The 19,130-nt window shown below is 43.2% G+C and overlaps 1 pseudogene; it reads left to right on the top strand.

Annotated features, from left to right (window-relative positions):
- The first annotated feature begins 10,320 nt into the window (after positions 1-10,320).
- Positions 10,321-12,770, top strand: LOC123068047 (putative B3 domain-containing protein Os03g0621600; annotated as a pseudogene).
- Positions 12,771-19,130: the final 6,360 nt, after the last annotated feature.

Genomic DNA, 19,130 nt, shown 5'->3' with positions numbered 1-19,130 from the left:
CGTTTCTGAGTACAACGCGTCTGGTTTCGATGAGATGCGCCAGTACGGAGCGGGGAGGAGTGGTGGCTGGGTCTCTGATACCAGATGTGAGGGTAACACTTGGGGATACAACTCACGCTGGATCTACGAATATTGGAGTCGATCAATGATCTCTGTTACACAGGAATTACAACAATTGTAGCTAGGGTTCTTGATCCAGGTCGAGGAAAGGGGAATCAAGTAGGTAGCCACCGCCGTTCTAATGATCCACCGGATGCGATGGGCTCCTCTGTGTCTCTCCTCAAGTAGTTCGGTTGTGGGCTTCCGTTGGCCCACTCTGGCCCTTGGACTCGAGTGTTGGGGGTGTTTGAGCCTGTTGGGCCGCTGGGCAGCATTGGTGTTGATGGAGGGGCTGCCCAGTGGGTCCTGTATGTCAGGGGTCGCTGACAGTGCTACGTTGAGACACTTTCTACTGCAATACCTACATGAATATGCTACACTACCATGTATATTTTGCAGGCCATCATTTAACACAATAAAGATACCCCAAAAAATGACCGGAACCTAGGGAAACGTTCCGTGTCAACATGCGGTGGGATGGTATAAGTAGACGGGTCACCTACTCCCCATTCCAACACAGCTTCTGCCATCCTGGTTTCTCTCGAACGAAAGATGGCCTCCAACGATGGTGCTGATAGCTCAAGCCGTGGTCGCCGTCCATACCGTGTGCTTCGGATGAGAGCCTCGTCATCATCACCTTCTCCGCCACAGTGCAGACGTGCGCAAGTCGTCGCTAGCTCTGTGAACGCCGTCGATGTCCCTACCTTGCACTCGCCAGCAACTCATCGCCATCGCCATCGCCATCGCCTCCACGTCCATTGCCAGGTAATCATATGTGCATGCCTTAACGACTCCTCTGTTGTGTACGTAATGTACACACTTTAGTTTACATGCATGCATGAACGAACATTCTTTTGTACCATCGGACGAGATGCTAAGTTCGTTACGCGCGCGTGCAGGTGTGGCTGTGGAAGAGTTGCTGCTAGCCTTGCCTCTGGCGGTGCCAGCTGAACATGATACAGTAATGTGGCATGTGGTGGCTGATCCAGTGTCTACCCCGCCAGCCGTCGCTCTGACGGTGCCAGCCGACCCTGTGGTGCTTGCGCCACCATCGCCGCAGTCGGACATGGCTCCGAGTGTTCCAGGCCCCGTGGCGGCATCACCGTTGTTTACTCATAGCCTTTCTCTCTGGCGGCATGATGATTTGAAGATCGCTACAATAAAGTTCTCCGGCCGGCGGCTGAAGAGATGGGGATGGTTCTTGGGAATGTATCTTTAATAAAATTTGCGCCGTGTTGTCAGATGACGAGTATTTCTTTTCTGTATTACATTGTTGTTGTAGTAGCTGGAGGAAGCTAAACTGGTGCGTTTGATTTACCTTGTTAGAGTATCTCCAACGACTGACTCAAATTTGGTCCGACATCTATCTGCCGACAAGAGGGATCAGTCCGCGAGCACCGAGGCCAGATGCCTCCATCCAACACTATTCACATATATTTTAAACCACTTTTCAGCTAAATAGACGAAATTCACGCAAACATGATGGATTTACATATAAAACCGGACAAGATTCGTGCAAACACGGTGGATTTTCATACATTTCAGACACTTTTAGAGAAAAAAAACGTTCCAAACTCTAAACCTATCCAACGGCGGCGGCTGTCGTTCACTTTCTTTGTATTCTGCATTGGCGACCACGTTCTCCATCTGCCGTCTTTACAAACAGCGGCGGGGTTTAAGACTCATGAAGTATATGCACGGTCTCCCGCGAGGAAGAGTAGAACATGGGAGACAGACCGGCCCACTAGGGACACCATGCCCTACCGCCACCCATGCCCTAATCATTCTCGGAGGAGTCCGTGACATGTCCGTCGCCGATGTTGATGGACATAAGGTCAATGATGGACTTATAAGGTCCATCGCTGTCTGCCAGCCACACCGCCCCCGAAAGTTTGACGGCGGCGCGTAGGAGGCGCTGCTAGCAGCCGCTTCCGCGTCGGGCTGCACCAAAACTTCATTGCGAGCGGCATCCTTGGCCTCGTGGAGCATGCTTTGCTCCATGACGAATTTCGCGTTCGTCGCCGCCATGGCAGCCGCTACCTCCTCGCTTGTGCATTTGTCGTAGATTTGACTGTCCGCCAGCTGGTGCTGCTCGAGGAGGAACATATTTTACCTCTGCTCCTCCTGCACCTGCTGGAATGCCAATATAGGAGCCGGCGCAGGTTGCTCTTCCTCCGTCATGATGGTGTCGTAGTGCGCCTGCGCCTGATTCATGGTCAGGCTGGAATGCATAGGCATGGGGTCTGGTTCGTGTCGTTGTCAGAGACCTCTGGTGAGCTAGCCGGCATGCCCTTCTCGACAGCCTAGCACGGTGAGAGTGCCAGGCGGGTGCAAGGGCGGCCACCTCATGCTTCATCTCCGGCGAGAGATTATCCCTCGGAACGCTCCCTCGCGGTCATGGCGGATGTGGAGCAAAGGAGGAGGATGTGGAGGGGATGTGTTGTGGTGTGGAGATAGCCAGGTGTGGCCACCTCTAAATAGAGGATTCCGGTGAGGGCAAGCGTCCGGGTGCGTCAATGCGTGGCGCCGGAGTTAGTTCCTTGCCCGGCGAGTCTGCTTAATGGCGGCATACAGACGAATGGGCATTGAACGGGCGTGGTAGATATCCGTCCCGTCCCGTCTAGTAAATGTCTCTCAAGCATTGAACATGCGCGAACATCAGGGACGTGCAGTAGGCGGCCCTCTCGGCCGACGCACCGCTTCAATGCCGGTGCGGTTGAATGGTCACGTCCGCTCTGAAGTCAGGGTCATTGCGGAGCGGCTGTTGTAGAACGGCATGAATATGGGCAGCTCGTTCAGGGCGGGAACGCGCGGGCGAGGGAGGTTTTTTACTGGGCCAGGGTAGTCAGGAGCGAGCGTGGCAGCGGCTCGAACGCCCGCAAAGCCCTCAGTTTGTCTTCAATTTTCGGGGGGGAGCATGTCTGATCGTTTGACGGATCGACACATGTCATGTTGAATGACACAACATGTCCGGACCGCGTGGTTTGAATGTATGCTGCCGCTTTGCAAATCGGAGTTCTTAAGTTGAACTTTCTGGTTAGTTTTCTTATTTGAGTTTTACTTGTGCATTAGATGAGTACTTATTGTATTCTTGTTTGTTTGCGATAGAGTACCCGGAGTGCGCCGGTTGCTACTTTGAATCGCTAGGTTTCGCGGATCATCAGCGAGGCAAGTAACACTTTGATCATATCCCTTTCATACCCAGTTTTCATGCATTAGATCAATCCTCAAACATTGAATGATTAGGATCTAATTAAATTTTGGGTTTTGGGAAAGTACATGAGGTAGTACCTATTACCTGTTTTATTATCCAACCCTTGGGAGTTACTTCTACGTTTGCTTATATTGCCATGCTATGCTAGCAGACGTGGATTGGGTGAGTGTATTCATGACAGATGTGAGTTTGCTAACTAATGGTTTATTAAAGGTGGCAACTTTAATACACATCTGGGTGGATTGAGGTACCTGGGTATTCCAGGATTGCCTGTTTTTCTTTATGGACCGCCACCCAGGCTCAAAGGGATCATGAGATTATTCATGCTAGAAACTTCCGTGTGCAGCCACAAGCTACTATGGGCTCTAGCATAGTTGATTAAGTCGTGCGAACTCTTACAGTGGTAGACTAGCAGATGTAGGGGAAAGTAGTTGTAACGGTCTACCCGTTCGTAAGGTGCTAGCGCTTCTGAAAGACTATGTCTCGGTCATCCGTTTCTCAAACACCATGTAGTGCGAGAATCCCAACAGAGGAGATCGAGTCTTGTGGGGAAAAGTGCACAAACCTCTGCAGAATGTATAAAACTAATCATGGTTAGCCGTGTCCCCGGTTATGGACATCTTGAGTATCTAATACTTGGATTATCACGTGAATCTCATCATGTTACTTTAATTAATATTGTTGGGTTTTAATGATGATGCTTAATTGCGATTGAGAATACTGTCAACCATTCTCAATGTTTAACAACCACCGTGATAGTTAAATGAAATTTATTCCTTTGCAGTAGGGAAAAATTGGCTTTATGCAAAACTGTAACCATAGAGCTTTCCACCAGCCATATATGCATGTAGTATAGCATTACTCTTTCATATTACTCTCTATGTGTTACATTGTCAGCATATTCCATGTGCTGACCCATTTTCGGGCTGCAACGTTCATGTTGCAGACTTTTCAGACGACGAGTAAGGTGCCTTAGGTCGTGGTTCTATACTCAGTGATGCCGTTGGAGTTGATGGACTCGCTTATCTTCCAAGCCTTCCGCTGTTATCGTTATTAGATGGCCTTAAGCCATATTTGTTGTAATAAGTTCTCTTTTGGGACATTCGATGTAATAAGTGTGTGATTGCTACTATGTTATAAATCCTTCGAGTATTGTGTGTGTCAGCATTACTGATCCAGGGATGACACTGATGCACAGAGATCAGACTGTTTGAGGTCTGGTCGCTACATTATGATATTGGGAAAAGTTTAGTAGTATAATAGTCACAATATGATTATAAAAATCTTATTATAGGAAAAGTCTTTGTTTCAATAATACATTATCCATCAGGCAGGTAGTTACAGAATCACACCTATGGACATGATTTCTCTTGAATACCCCACTAATTTTCGTCTTGGGCCCATGATATCCAATCAAATAGCGTCATGTCATTCCTATAAGCTAATTCCATAATGAAATTCCATAGGTGTAGCAAAGCTGATACATTATTTTACTTGGTCAAGTCAAGGCATGCCAGTTCTGATCATCATCTAAGTGTCACCCGTGGAATATTATGCTTAATTTCCCTTTTGGCTATTTCCATTTTTTGCTAAAAGGATAAATAAAGTGCGGCAGAAATATTTATTTGGTGGATTTGATTTTAGGTGTAGCTTAAGCTAGAGGAAACAACATCTACAACATGCAAAAATATGTCATCTTGCTAATGTAAAGATTTTCAAACAAACAAAGCTCCTTCATCATGTGCAAGACTAATACTTCCATACGCTCTTGTGATTTTTTTGATTCTATGCATTGTATGAAAAACAGTTTTACAGCGACATGTGTGAAAAGTGTTAGCTTAAGGAGGACGCCATTATTTGGGTGGAAGAGATGATTGGGATTGTTATGCTGGCAAGTAAATAGGACATATTTTTTCACTCTTTCATCAATCAGGACGTAAGATGGTCATGCAATAGCTCGGAAACTTGCATATCAAGTGCTACTACAGTGCTACTGAAGTCAAAACATGATTGCACTTCACTTGGTTTCAAAGAAAAAAATTGCTATCATGTGGTTTGCCTCATGCCCCCCTCCTTATGTAAGTTACCATAACCATGTTTGAGCTATAAAGATCTCTCATTTCTTTGCAACAGAAGTTGGCACATCTGATAAGGGATGATGAATAATGTTTCTCATTAATACATTGTGTTTGATTTTAGTCTCAGCTTAGGTACTCAATATATAGAAGAAGAATTTTGCCAAAGAAAGTTAGTCCCTTTGGTGTAATAGTGTGATTTAACTTGTATGCATGGTTACAATTTTCATTTATGTAGTTATTAAATATAATCAGTGAAGATAATATATAGGAGAATGATAAAATATCTCGACTCCTCCATCAGCCTCCTCCCAAGCTCTCGCCCTCTTCCCAATGCAAAACTCTAACCCGGAAAATGTTCACCAAAATTCTTGGACACAACAAAATACCAAACAGAGCATTCCCTCAAACAAAACAAAAAACTTGTTGCAAAACACAAACAAGAGCATTCCCTCCAAAAAATGCCGGCACAACCAAAATATAATTCAGTCGGCAGTAGGACTACAGAAAAAGTATGTCATGGCTCGATTAGTCTTTCTTCAAGAAAATACCTATTCTACATCAAAGCACTAATATTCTCATCGCTGCAATGGACAGCATAATCAGTGTCAAAGTGGTGCACGGTGATCGAATAGATAAGAAGCAAGAGAAGGTTGTCATGGTTATCACACACATGGGGAAACCACAAGATTGACACAAACATTTACAAAGTAGGAAAATAATTTCTTTAGTTCCTTAAAAACTATTGTTTTCTTCCATGGCAATGCAAGTGGTATTGTGTAATAGGTTTATTGAGTTTTAAATAGGCACCCAAACGTCAGTTAGGTGGGATGGTACACTTTCGTAGTTATGACAATTGCTACAGGGAAGGACAAGAGAATGAACGTGGAGGGGAAGAAGTGGCAGGATAAACATGCCATGTTATCTTCTTGCAAGGAGTGATGGTTGTCGGGGAGGAAAGAGGTGGGAGAGTGAATTGATATGTGTTGCTATATAGATGGAAACCACACCATCACATTAGATACATGTCTTAATTAGATCAATTGTTTAATTGGTATGTCAGCAATTTTTTATTATGTGGCAACACACGAGCAATAAACTAGTTGAACTTTAGTAACTGAATTGGACAACATGTCTGCTTCTACATATTTAATATGATTACATGGTGATGATTGTCCTATTGGCTTGGACTAATATAATAAAGTTAACATACCAGCTAACATATATTGTTCATGTTTTGTATGCTTGAATTTTTAGAAATGTTAGTTCTTTTTGCCTACTCCCCTTTAAGCACCCCATCCCATACATACCCACTAATTGATAGTAAAAGCCAAATACACAGATAATGAGTAATCCTAGTTTGTCTTCATATACATCTAATTTAGCAAGCACTAACAGTATGAGAGACCACATTTTGAACTTATGCCAATAATTTAACAGCTTTACCTTACCTTTCAAACAAAAAATCTGTGTACATTATATTCTTGATCATATCATCCTCATTGGTTTCTTCATCATCTACTATTAACCGTAGTCCATCTCTTCGTGTGACTCTTGAGATAGCCACATATTTGTCCGTGCATGAAACCTTGTTTTGCCAGATATTGTCCTACTTTCTTTAGAGATTGCCCTTGACTCTTGTTCATTGTCATAGCAAAGCACACCGATATAGGATATTTTCTTCTTTTTAGCAAGAACGGCCATGCCGATTTAGCCTGTGACATTATTATTTTTGGAGTATATACTTTGTCACCTACTTGTGCTCCTGTCATGATCTGTGCTTTGTTGAATCTTCTTCAAAGTTGACTTATTGTCATCCGTGTGAACCATTGCATAACCCAACACTTTGGTTATTATTACTTAGTAGCATCATAGGCAGTCCTACTTTATCATAATTTGGTATTCCAGGAATTATTAGGCTGTTTAGGAACTCTGTTGGATATAGCATATGTGTATCATCACTTAGAGTAATCGCTTTGCATACAGTGTCGCAGCTTCGATACATTGTTTCCTCGCCTTCTATGTTGTCCATTATATATATATATATATATATATATATATATATATATATATATATATATATATATATATATATTGCGGAAGTCCCCTCCTAGAACCATTGTCATGCTGCCGAAGGGTCTCTCTCATTATTGTTATCATTTTTATTCCTTAGTATATCTCTTAGGGTTTTGTCTAGAGCCTCAAAACATATTTTGTTTGCCTTTGGAGCCTCATCCCACAGAATTAGTGATGTTTGTTTTATTAGTTCGGGCAAGTGTGAACCTTTTTTGATGTCACATGTTCACTCTTCTGTAAGCATTGAAGATATATGGAACCTTGAGTGTGCTTTTCTACCTCTTTGTAGAAGTAGCGCTGCAATACCACATGGTGTCACTGCTTGTACTATCTTTCCTTCTGAACGTAATTTTGTTGTGATTGCTTTCAATAGTCTTCCCTGTACCGCGATATCCATCTATAAAAAATGTTTTCTCAAATCCTTGTCGACTGATTCTATGATGTATCCAAATGCGCGCTGTTGTTCGCTGTTTAGATTACACAAAGATATACCTAGGTGTTCAACTTTTAGCTCTTCTTTGTTGTAGTTCAGCTCTTCATTGAGTAGCATGTTTCCAATTTCTTTTAGTCCTGAGGAGTTTGGCAGTTCGATTCCAGGGTATTCCTTGAGTGTCTATCCATCCTGTCTCATAAGCTTTTCAATTTCTAGCAAGCTGTCGTCTTTCTTCTCTCTATCTGTTAGACGTAGTGTAGGATAGTTCAAGATTTTTATCTGTTTGCATTCCATGTCTTCACTTAAAACATCCCAACATGATTCCCACATCTTTGTTGGATCTGTAACCTTGCAGTCACATAAGGTGGTTGTGAAAAGTTGTCGTAGCTGGTTTCTAGTTGCCTGATTTGATGCCTTTTTGATACACTTAGTGCAGTCTTTGTCGTCATCAAGAAATCCTAATGCTTCACACGCCGCCTTGTATGATTTATAGACAACTCCATTTACCTTTCTTATGTCTTCAAAAGATGTGCATCCTTTGACAACGTTAAGTAGCAATCTCATGTAGTATTTCTGGCCACTTGCTAGATGGGCATAGTAAATCCTTCCAACAGATCTGCCCTTTGTTCCTGTTCCCCTTTTCCCCCCTTTTCCATACCCATTTTGCCTGGAACTCTGCATCTGTTAATTATCTGGCTTCTTCATAGTGCTTGTTTGTTTCCATACACTTCTTAAATTTAGTTATTCCTGCCCTTTCCTTTCTTACTATCTTTGTTAAGTCAGTGGAGTCCGAGAAGATGACATGTTCTTCATTGTGTAGATAACCGCAACTAAAATAGTAGGTGTAAGTTAAATTGCGAGGAATAGTAAATAACAGTTTATTATAATTTAGCAGGCTATTACATGCTTGTGTTCTTCCTAAGTATTCTCTTTCCTTTATGTCTCGCATGAATTCCTTGAGCTTTATGTGGAACACTCGATCAACAATGCAGGTCGTTCTGATGCCGTTTGCCCTACCTCTTTGAGATTTATTTTGAGGTGTGACTGCTCTGACAATCTTATTAGGCTTTTATACATTATCTTATTGTTGGATTCATTTTTTTGCAGGTTTCGCGCACCGGAGATCATGCCTATATGTATTCTGAGTTGCTGGCCGCGGCGGATTATAAACTAGCGTGACCGACGATGGCAGATTAATAATCTAGCGTGAAGTATTCGGCCGTGGCTACGCAAATCGGGTGCATGTGATGTGCGTCTCTGGCTGTCCGTGGATTAATGAACTAGCGTGTGTCAGGGTTTAATCTGTTGGGGGGAGGTCGCCGGCGAGCTGGGCTGTCCAACAAAAATGTGGTTCGCCAGCTGGCTGGTCACCTTGCAAAGGCTGACGTCGCTGCTGTATTTGGTTCGAGTGCGATTTAGTTGAGTGCACGCATGTACAATTGCATTACCACGTGAGTTCTTCACCTCGGGCGTTAGTTGTGCCATTGATCGAAGGCTCATGAGATTCTGGAGACAGCCATCGAGTCCCTGTGTTTCATGTTCACGCGTACACAAACATTTGTGTGTTTGTTTCTCGAGCTCAAATGTAGCTATGAAAACTTTGACAATATAATTATTGGAAAATACTGTGGAAACTATAATCATTTAAAAATAGGCATTGGAATAACCGTTGGATATTAATTATTATCAAAGTATAATCTATAGTCAATAGTAAAGACATAAAAAAATTTAAAGAGGCAGATCCAGTTAATCTCGACCATCAATTCGTGTCAATCTGACTGTCAAAATTGCTTCAGTGACGAGAGCTCAACATGTTTAACTTGCAATAAATATTATACCAAATATTACTATCAGTGATAATCATATAATTATCCTGCAATTAATATCTTACCTAATACCAACGTGCAATTAATCTTACCTAATATCAACATGCAATTAATATTTTACCAAATATCTCTAAAAATAGATTCTACTACCAAATATGGACGTGCATTGAATCGTACGCATTTATATTAGTCATAAAAAAAATCCATTGGAGTATAGCCGTTGGACAATTATTATTGGAATATAGCCGTTGGACAACTAATATTCCCGCGGCCGTTGGTATAATATAGCCGTTGGACAACTAATAGTCCCATGGCCGTTGGTATAATATAGCCGTTGGACAATTAATATATTTCAACGGCTATATTTTTAGTAATAAGGCCATAAATACAACAGCTATGTATTCATTTTCAAACAATGAGAGAGAGAGAGAGAGAGAGAGAGAGAGAGAGAGAGACCAAGTCTACATTTTTCAGCGTGATCTCCGCTATATTTCGATCTTGGACTTCTCCACCCTCAGATTTTAGTGTGATCCTGGCAAGTAATCCTCCGTCGATTGGTTGGTGCGCTGCTCTGCTCTCTTCCTCTCTTGATCCATCATGGCGTATATGAACTCTCTTCATGTCTTCACATTCCACTCTTTTGTGCTGCAGGTGGCCAGGCTAAGACCATGTCTCCGTCTTGTGGAAGATGCACACGGCGCGATGTATACAACTACAGAAATTCGGAGGATGAAAATAAACATTTCTTGATGCTTATGTTGGGTGATTTTCAACAACAGATGGTAACTAATATCTATTCTTAGATTTAGTCCCACTACGGAATGCATGTTTTGTTTCTTATGCGTTTAGGCACTAGCTACTTTCCTAAGCATTCAACATGTTTCCTTGAAGCGTGTTTGGACCTTGTTCAGGAACTATATCGTGTCAGCAGATATAATTTTAATTTTTTGTGTGCAGATAATCCCAAAAGAGTATGTGCGATGCCTGAAAGGCGAGATCCCGGGTGAGATCAACCTAGAAACTCGAAACAGGGACAGTTACACAATTAAGGTTGCCAAGAACAAGGAAAAGCATGTTCTTACAGCGGGTTGGCCCCAATTCGTCGAGAACTTCCATCTACAGTTGGGTGATTCCTTATTATTCAGATACAATGGAGACTCTCTGTTTAGTATTATAATTTTTGATAAGCTTGGCCGTGAGAAAGCATCATCTGTTCTTGTCGATCCTTTTCCACCACAAGTCCAAGGAAGACACAACGAAATCGGGTGAAGTTTTTAGCTAGTCTTCAATTATTATGTACGATACCATTTCATAGGGCAAGGCCAAATCTCACTTCAAATGGATTTTGCACTGCAGGTCTGCTAGAAAAGTGAACGCACTTTGTGAAACATGTGAAATCTGGGATGAACATCACTATATGAACTTGGATGATGAAAAGAAATATTTTTTGATGCGCATGATGGGTGATTTCCAAGATAAGATGCTAATATTCATATTCAAAACAGTACCACTCCCTTAGGTCATACGATTTTGTTGTTTCTCATGAGCCCAGCTGTGTTTTTCTTCGTTCTTCTACTTTTAAATTATGTGTACCATGTGTAGTTATTGCATCATCATGGAACCTCTTCCAGTTAATTTGATGCCTAGATTTAAGCCTGCATAATAGCACATTCAAGTATGTCAGTTCACCCAAACATTCCGAGTGGTTTGGTTGCTGTTTCATTTTTTATCTTGTTTACAGACTGTTCCTTCAAACAATATAATCTCTTGAAACGTGCTTCCGCAGATCATCCAAAAGGAATTTGTTCAGCGTTTCAAGGGAGAGATCCCATGAGAGATTGAACTTGAAACAAAGAATAAATGTGAATACAAAATTCAAGTTATCAAGAACCAAGAAGAGCAGCTTGTGCTTGCAGCGGGATGGGGGAGCTTGTGTACAGAAGTTTAGTCTAGAGATACGTGACAGAATAATATTATTCAGATACAATGGGAACTCCCGGTTCAGTGTCATAATCTTGGATGAACTTGGGCGTGAGAAGGCTTCATCTGTTGTCAATCTGCTCCCGCCTCGTGCACTCGAAAGGCACACAAATGGTGCTGAAACCGTGAGCCGACATCCTTCTGATGGTCCCGTGGACTGTTCTCATCCGCCCATGCTAATGCCACCGCCTGCTCAGTTTCATCATCAGCAGCAGGCCATCCTAATGCAGCCTCCCCTGAATCATTCCTCCTCCTCCAAGTCATCAGCTGGTATAAAAATAGCACATAACATATTCTCCCCCTTTTAACAAACATCTATCTTTTATACCTGTATTTATCAGTTTCTGTTTACACACACAGGACAAGGAGATGGCTCTTTCTCGTCACATGATCATGTCCGGAATGCACTTGGTTTCAGGCGTGTTGTTAGAAGAAATCCAACCTCATCTCAGAAGCAGCAGGAGAAGGATGGTTATATTACCACGGATAAGACCAAGCTAACCTCTGCTCAGGAGCAGCGGGTGAAAGACATGGTCCAGACTATCCGTTCACGCAGAAGTGGCATAACCATCTTTGTTGCTCTGATTGGCAAGGCCAATGTTCATCCAGCATTCTCCCTGGTGAGTAGCTCCCTCCATATTTATTGGTTGCTTTGACCATGCACATTCAAGTCTGTTGACTTGCTTCTCTTTATGGACAAACACACGACACTATTTTCTATGCTGTAATATTATTCATAACTGGCCATACCTTAGTTTACAATTACATGCAATATTATTTTACTTCTAACCTACTACCTCTTTGGTTTTAATCTGTAACAGACTGTCCCAATCACGTACGGGGAGGAACATTTTGGAGATGGGAAAGTCATCTGCTTCCAGCTAGGCGAGAAAAAATGGAATGCCTGCTTCAGCAGTTCACGCAATGATTATCGGATTGAAAGGGGATGGAGTACATTTGTCAAGGACAACTCTTTGAACATAGGTGATATCTGCCTCCTTGAGCCGTTGAGCAACCAGGGGAGTACCATGGAAGTCCATATCATCCATGTGAATAATGACAATTGACTGATTGTTATGCCATATTGCTGCTTTCCCGATCTCCCTTACGGCGGGTGTTCTTTTGGTGATGTGGGGTTTAAGATTTATGTAGGCTAGTAGAGTCATGGTTATGCTAATTAGCTGATGCCTACTTAACCTGCATAATGATGGAAGTTATTCTTATGCAACCTACAGTTTGGTTCAACTTTGAATTAGTGATGTCAGTGTGTCGAATTTAATAATGGTTTGGTTTATTGGTTTTTGACTTTCTGGACTTCTTTCCTTCAAATCCGGCATGTCAACCGTGCCTCTTGTTGCTATGATTATTGTTTTGTGTTTCTTTTTCCATTGTATATCGGTGGAAGGAAATAACTGCAAAGGCCATCTTATCCTAAGGTAACATAAGAATTGTAAATCTCACGATTAATTCAAGTATCAAACTGTCATTTCATCTAAATAAGCTCAAAAGAAACGTCCTTCAAGACCTTAAGACAACAGAAACTGAGGTTTCATCTGTTACTAGCTAAATACATGTGTGTTCGCCAGGGGAAACGAGCGAAGTATGTGCCGATCGTTTAATTCTAGTTTTGAAAACGCTAGGGAGTAACATTATGTCTAGTTTTCACTACATAGCTATAAGCACAAATGCATTTCTTTTCCCCCCTCTCGGCCATCATGTGCACCATACCATGTGCTCTGCTTTCACGCCGTAAGAGATTATTCTGCTTCAGTCGCTAGATAAATTTCCTAAACTAAGGAAAAGAAATAAAGTCAGAACTCTACATGACCTGAAAGAAAGTGAACCAATGGCGACGAAGGCAGCCGATGGCAGTGAAGTCCTTGGTCAGCGTGATGACAAAGCCTCTTCCTCGGGAGCGCCTTTGGGGGATGTGTTCGCACACGAACACGTCACCGTGTACCCTCGACACCGGGGGTGATGCACCGCAGCTCACGTCGAAGGAGACCCGCCGGAAGCGTGGTACGCAAGACAATCCGGCGGGCGCTTTTGTAGACCCGAAACCCCACACGCCCGGGAGGGACCCCGTCTGGACGCGCGGCGGCTATGGGCTGCCCTAGGTCGACCTGATCGCCCCTAGGGCCTCGTGGATCGCTGCCCTCCTTCACGAAGAACGAACGAAGAACGAGGAAGAAGATACAAGGGAGAGGGATAAAAAGTAGATGAACACAAAAAAGTAGAAGATTGATTTGTTCGATTGTGTGTTGTTCAATCGGCCGTCACCTCTTACATATATATGAGGCGGCTGGACTTTCCGTACAAGAAAAGGACTCAAATCACGTCCAAAACATCAAAACATAACCTAACTCGGACTACGAGGGATGGAACTTCCGGTCAGCCCGGAACTTCCGGGCTAAAATTACATCGAGTAGCCCACTTGTACAGCTCCTGCAGGTCGCATATGGCTTCGGATCGCGATGGTCCAAAAAGAAAAGTTCTAGATCATGCAATGGAGAAAACTTCTTTAGTTGATCACTTTTTAATCTGAGGTCATCTTGATGTCGAAATCGTCCCCGCAAAACTGCAAATAATGTTGAAATTCCAGTTTTCGGGACGCACCGCGTACAAAGTTTCTGTTTAGACCGGAACCCTCCCCGGAAGTTTTGCCCGGAACTTCCAGGGCAGACTTATGCAGCACACCATTTTGGCTATAACTTTTGCATACGTACTCCGATTTAGACGTTTCTTATATCAAAATCGATCGTTTTAACGAGGCGAAGACAACCCTTGTAGAAATGTTTCCCATATGAGGTTATCTTGGGGGCATAATCAGCCGAATAGTGTTCTGAATGCAAAATCTCAGTACTTCAAACACAACTTCGGCCTTAGAGATTAGATCGGACGGCTACGGAACTTTCTCACTTTGAGCACTTTTCCATTTGAAGCCTTTTTAATTATGTTTTTGACCATGCCAAAATCTGGTGTCAACACATGCCCCACTGTTTTTCGGCAAAGCTTGTGTTCCGAAAAATAACTTCCGCATAGCTTGTTCTAAGGACGATGTCAACACTCCATCAGCCATTTTGCATATTCTTAGGACGATAAGTATATATCTGCCATTACTTGTTTGAACCTCTTGATGCAAACTTGGGTAAAAACTTCTCAGCTTCTATAACAATCCGGTGATAAGGTTCCATAGACCAAAACCATTCTCCGGACCATATTGTTCTCCCTTTCGCTAGGATTTTGCAGATAATCAAGAATGAACTTCCTTCAATCCTTACTTCGTCTGCACAAAAATTTCATTAGTGGCCGAGATGGTGAACTCCAATTCGGCCTTACCTATGTTGGCAAGAATGCGATACACATAGAAGAGAGTGACGAGGCAGAGGCCGAGGGTGCTGCTCCCGTACAAGGTACGTGTGCTTTTTTAATCAAGTGTAAAAAAATGGAGAAGGGCACTTCTATATAATGTCCTGATCCTATGTCTTTTGCTCAGCTGCAATGCCACGAGAGGCTGGAGCTAGACCTCGGCTCAGCCAGGCTGACATTCAGGAGCTGATCTCGAAGGTGAGAAACCAAGCCACTAGGCCAATCCCGGAACAATTTTTGGGCAAGTTGAATTCGTCGATCGCAGGTTGCCAAGGATCACGGATCTGCTATGGACACATCAGCGAACGCAAGCAGATATGCTGAAATGGGCACTGTGGGGGCAACGGAGTTGCAATGTTATATCAACGTCACAAGTGCCCAGCCAGAAGTAAGAAGGCCTGAAATTGGCATTTCCACAATAGCAGGTATCAATGTCCAAAGTGTTGTTAGCATAAACTTTGATTTGTGGGATTTTCAAAATGTTAGTTCTACTTCTATGACGTGTTTTTAGTCCGGGTCTTACTAGTACATGTAGGCATATATACATGCTTATATTGTTTATGTCATAACAGTACTAGGAGGTCAAGTACAAGTAAGTTTAGGCTTTGTGTAAGGTCGGTGGCAGCTCCGTCTATATATGCATAACAGGTGAATACGTGAGTTTGTACCGTATTATCTGGGGGTGAGACAAAAGGAAAGGAAGTAAAGAGTGAAAACAAGGACTACAAATATCCGTGTGCGCGTGTTCCTCTAGTTTGATGTGATCGTTCCTGAGATGAATGCCAACAAGTGTTTAGATTGAAGAAGTGGAAGCTATAATATTCCTGTTACATGTGATTTGTTTCCTATGCATGGAGAAAAAAAATCTCCCATATGTTCCTAGTCCTATTTGATTTCAAGTTATAATGTCACAAGACGAGCAGCATCAGTAAGTGTTAGACCTCGGCTCACCCAGGCTGACATCAGGAAGAGAGTCGATGAGCTGGTCTCGAAGGTGAAAAACCGAGCCCAGACGTTGGCGGAACACTATCTGGGTTGGTTGAATTGGTTTCAGAGGCAGGTTGCCGATGACCATGGATATGATGCGGGGACATGTCAGCATGTTGGCAGTGCTTTATCTTAAGAATAACTAGTAGAATGCCCGTGCGTTGCTACGGGCTATGATGCATGAAGAAATCAAATGTAGATTTCTCGCTCAGACGAGCGGACGTGTTCGGACGTCCGGACATCAAATGGGCGCCCGTCGCGGTGATTGCCTTATCGCCGTTGGTGCCGACCGCTCGAGGCCGCCATCACCACTCACCAGTCACCACTCCTAGTCTCCGCCAGCTCCCCGTCGCTGGTTGCGTCGGACAAAGACCAGCATCTGATTGCGTTGGACAAACACCAGCATCTTCCTCCTGCTTCCCCATCTCTGTTTGCCACCTTGCACATGATTAGTTTTATTTTTCCCAGGTGCACACTTAACCCGGGCAAGATGAAAAACATATTTAGTATCTTTCGCTTTCTTTAGAGCAGAAGGGAAATAATGGACACAATGTTCTAAAGTATTGGTGCTGGTCACTACTATACAACATCTATACAAATGTTCCAAAATAATACTTTTGCTTGCAGCAATTGATTTTTCTTCTGCACTTTGCAGTCACAACCAATTCTGGATATATTAACAATGCAAACTTGATAAATGAGTACAATAGGTTTATAGGGAGGGTAACTAACAAAAAATTGTACTGTACACTACAAAAATATCTGTTCTCATGAAGAAATACGTCAGTTGTGTTAATTACCAAATGAGGAAAATAGTTCATTCATACATCAAAAGCAATCCAACTGAAATTGGAGCACAAAGCACTACCAAACACTCATAGGAGTCAATTACTTTGCAAAACTGTCAGTGCTCTCAGTTCAGTTAAAAGAGCATAAGGTCCTACTCAAAAAACTTTTTGATTCAAAAGCTCATAGACTATTTTTTGTTCTACATTTACTGAAATAAAGAGAATTAATTAGCTAATGATAATGATGCAAACAAAAGAGCTAGTCTATTACCTGGGTGCTCCTTGGAGAACATGCCCGAACAGCTCGGACATCCTTATATGCTCCTCACATATGGGTTGGATATGGGGGATTTGCGGACGGACTGGACATACCTAGACAAAGTAGGGATTGTGATTGGGTGGCCTTTTTTCTTCTCTTTTCTGTCCAGGACAATGATCGGACTCTCAAATGGGATGTTTGAGGGGTCCAATTGTAGATGCTCTTAATTTCCGAAATAGAAAACAAATATAAGTTTCAGTGGCAAATGAATATTTTTCTACAGTTGGTATATATAACTATACTATTGTGTATAAAGAGAACGACCAGGTAACATGCCATTTATTATTAGTCTAATGTGTGATAGCTTCTCAATCTATTTTCTGGTATCCAACATTGCAAATTATTTGGAGATCCAAAGGAGACAGATTCAACATCATATGTATTCAAGTAACAATCAAAGGTTATATGTGGTATTTAGGATATGGGTCAAGAACTTTACGTGCAACCTGAGATCAAAACTTATCAACAGAGATAAAAAAAACACCAATAGAGATTGCCATTTTTGGGAGGTTAGTTCCATCAAGCTTAATACGACATCATGCAAAATTTTGCAAAAGCTTTCTATTATTATAACAACATGTTAATCGAACATAATTTGGCAAAACCAATTCTGTGTATGAACATCAATAATAGACCATACCCGTAGTGAGTATGCATTAACCAAAGCATAGGCATATAAGTTCTATGAGAGTGACCTACAATCAAGAAGAGAAAATAGATATTATCCAACATCAAAGACCATCCCCACCACATCGGTCAGACATCCGTGTACTGATTGCACCACATCGATCAGAATTATGGCCATGTACTGATTGCCCAGGAGAGCTATGAATCCAGTATCCATGTATCAAAAACGAAAATAAACAAGCTGAAACAAAAGCCTCCCTATCACCACCACTTGTATCACTGATCATTATATCTCCATGCTCATTGGCCGCTTGCCCGCTTGTAATTCAGCATACATAAACAAGAGCAGTACAACTAAAGAAATAGTTTTTTTATTCGCAATATACATTCATATCGCTCTCAGCTAATGTGTAATTTACCCGATAATATACCATTTCTGTCTGCATCACAGTGGAAACAAGCAGACAAAAGTTCAGGATAACATATAAATTTTTGGCACAAAAAATAGCAATTCTACTTGTATGCAAGCACTTGAATCAAGTTGTATCACCGTGTGAATGCATTGATATGTAGAACAGCAAGCAGCAAAAATAAATAATTGAGATGCAAGCTGGCAGGAGAGGGAGAGCTTTTTTACTCTTTTTAGCTCCGTGGAGAGTTCATCAGCTGATTGTACTATGTGCCCACGGCTTCAATGTCTCTCCTGGCCCATCCATCATTGGGGCTGGTACTACCGGCCGGTGCCGCTCGCTATCACTGCAGCAATAATATCCTTGTGGAAGAGGCATGCAGTAGCACCAGTCCTCCCGTCTTAGTGGAGACCACAGCCACGACACGCTGCTCCTACGAGTGGCCCTCGGCCCTGCTCTCCGCAGCACAGCCGCATCACGCAGCGGAGGAGGCCGCTAGCACCTGCCGCTGTCGGCGACCTCAACGACGTCGATGCAGCTCGACGCCCGGCCTGCACACGCAAGCGGCAGCCTCGGCACGCTCACCGTCCACGACGACGGCGACCCGTGACGCCCGCACCCTCATGTTGCCCCCGACGAGACGGCGACCTTGGCTGCACCGACCCACTGGAGGCACGGCTAGCGCATAGCGCGCACGGTGGCCCCCGGCCCCGATACCGATGCTCCTGGCTGAGACGTGCCCGGTGCACGCGGCGGCCAGCGGTCTGCGTCGTGCGGTGTCGCTCCCCGGCACACAGGTGCGAGGGAGCGAGGCGGCCAGATCCAACTGGCAGAGCCCCCTTGCGTGTGGCATGGCGGCGATGGGCAGCGTTGCCATGGTGGTATCCGCCTGTGTTGGTCGTGTGTGAAAGGGATCAAAGCTGCTGG

The sequence above is a fragment of the Triticum aestivum genome, chromosome 3B (assembly GCF_018294505.1).
Source record: "Triticum aestivum cultivar Chinese Spring chromosome 3B, IWGSC CS RefSeq v2.1, whole genome shotgun sequence".
Classification (NCBI taxonomy): domain Eukaryota; kingdom Viridiplantae; phylum Streptophyta; class Magnoliopsida; order Poales; family Poaceae; genus Triticum; species Triticum aestivum.
The sequence above is the reverse complement of the archived record's forward strand: the minus strand, read 5'-3'. Positions and strand labels throughout refer to the sequence as shown.